Source organism: Cynara cardunculus (assembly GCF_001531365.2).
Source record: "Cynara cardunculus var. scolymus isolate 2C chromosome LG 12, CcrdV1, whole genome shotgun sequence".
NCBI lineage: Eukaryota > Viridiplantae > Streptophyta > Magnoliopsida > Asterales > Asteraceae > Cynara > Cynara cardunculus.
The window spans coordinates 9,055,989-9,058,832 of NC_037539.1; positions in this window are offsets into that span (position 1 = coordinate 9,055,989).

Genomic DNA, 2,844 nt, shown 5'->3' on the forward strand with positions numbered 1-2,844 from the left:
AATCTATTTTAAATTCTGTTAAGTAATATATCATATTATTTATTTATCATCATCTTTTTGGTATTAATCAACATATTATATTTTTAGAGATTCCTTTTAATTGTGCTATGAAATATTGTAATTGATTAACTTTTCAAAATACATCTTTTTGATCATTTTACATGTTTATAATCTAGTTTTTGTCAAACATGATTTGTTCATCAGCTACCAGCTAGCTAGCTTATTAGTCATCTAGTCTGCCAAACATTGCCTTAGTCCACCGACTAATCCCTAGGTAACCACGATTCTATGAATAGCCTGAAGTCATCACAAATGAACCTCCATTACTACAAGGGCTTTGGTAACGCTAGAATTCGAACCCAAGAAAGATGAGATTTTCATTACTATCTATCAAGTCTTAATGAATGTGTCATAATCCAAGTAGTGGTGTTCTATTTTATAGCTTTTAAGTTGTTATAAGTACATTTTGACCTTTTAAACAAGTTTAACGAGGAATACTGGTTTGTTTTTTATGAATCAAAATCCAAGAGAGTATTGGAGGTTTTCTCGTTTATGTTTTATTGATTTGTTTTTTTTTTCCTTTTTTTATAAAAAAATGTGTATTATATTCCCATTAGGTTTGAACCAGGTGGGACGAGGGTAGGGTTATTTACGGAAGGGTCGACAAGGGATAGAAAAGAATTGAGGGATGAATCAGTCGTTTACTATGTATTTTCTAATAATTTTTACATAGATGTTGAAGTTATAAATACTAAGCTCTGTCTTAAACAAATTTAATTGTTATAACTCAAAATTTGAAATTTCGATACTTATATTTTTCTATTTCTGACTACCGTTTCATTGTACAAACGATAGAAATTTACCATTTCGAACCAAGTGTTTGTTGTGTTTTAAAGCACGTACTTCATGTATTTGTTTCTTTGAGGCATATATATATATATATATGTGTGTGTGTGTGTGTGTGTGTGTGTGCAAACCACCCAAACTGTACAAACCACTCTTATCCGTCAATTTTATTGTATTTGTTTGAAATTAAGGTTAGGAGGGTAGTATTAGTTATTGAGTCAGAAATTGAACCTAAGCTTCATAAAAGAAAAGGTCCCACTAAAGACCACATGGATAGTGATCTTGAATTTGGTAGAGGTTAATCTTATGACTATTTAATTAATCCTTCAAAAAGTAAACGATATGAATGCTATTTAATCTAACAAAATAACATAACCATCAACTAATCAAATGATTTTGCAACTTAGCAATTGTGTTTGTGATGTGTGTACATATGTTCAAATAACATTAGTAATCAAATAGCATAACGTGAAAACAACCAAAATCATATGTGATTTATATTAACCATCGACATAAGGGTGCGTATGACCCGCGACCTAAATTAAGTTGCGTGAATTACATGTGATTTTTACATGTGATTTTAGCGTAAATCATATGTGTTTTGATTGTTTTCTTATTATTCTATTTGATTAATGTTATCGTATGAACATGACTCCCTCTAGATCTCTCTCTACTCACGTGTATGTGTGTGTGTGTATACGTGTGCATACAGACACTCGTATATAAAAAAGATCCATAAAGAACTCAAAAAAGAGCCAAATATCATATCCAAACTGTTAGATTGAGATGATATAACATGTGTGATTAAAGAGCTATTGACAACCATCTTTTAAATATATATATATATATATATATATATATATATATATATTTCTGCTATTTTTAATGAGAAGTCGACAAAATATAATCAATATTGAAGCAAAATAAATTATACAAAATCCCTACTATTTTATTCTCTTTAACTTGATATTCATGATGATATATTTTTTATCCAGTTTAACATTCATATTGATATCATTATAGAATGGGGGAGATTTTTTAGACGAAAATTTCTGTCGAAAATCCGTCAAAAAGATTGTTTATCCATGAATTTTTGGTGGAATTTGTTGTCGGTGAAACTTTGGTCGAAAAGTGGGTTTCCGAGAAATATTCAATGGAATTTTCGATAGAATAGACCCGTCGAAAAATCCATGAAGATTCCAAGTGATTTTCAACAACACTTTCCGACGAATTATTTTGAGGGATTTTCGACAGATACTAGATTTTGAGATATTTTCACCGGACAATAGATTTCAAGGGATTTTCGACGGAATCATTTCCATGGAATTTTCGACGGACTTTTCATGTGATTTTCCATAAACTTTGTCGAAAATCCGTTGAAAATGTCAATTATTTCAGAAAATAAATAAATTTAATAATACGTGCTTTCCTATATAGAATAAACTAAATATATCCAAACAAGTAATATAAATCTATCCAAACACAAGTACTAAAGATATAATATAAAACTACAAATACAGTTATCTAATTTTGTCTACACGTATCAATGGCGCAAATGCAATATTACTTGGCTAAAATCAAGAATCAGGAAGGGGTTGGGGAAGGATGATGTAAAGTTGATTGGAGCACTGATTAATCTAGCGACCTGCTCCATCATTCGTCTCATTTGTGCTACAACATGCTGTTATATATTGCTGTTCTATCCACTGCTACTGCCCAATCTGCTCATCTCTTTGTTTAAGCTCTTCCTTCAGACATCGTAAGTTCATTTGTTCAACATAAACATTAAAAATAATATAAGTTTGTAAAAAATAAATGTTTCAGTATATATATATATATATATATATATATAGGGGAGTGATCATATGAAAACCGCTCTCATTTGTGTAAACCGTGCAAACCACCTTCATCTGTCGATTTCATTGTTTAATCTTATGAAATTTTTTCATGAAATTGTTTAATCTTGTGAAATTGTTTCATATAATACTTTTTTTGATG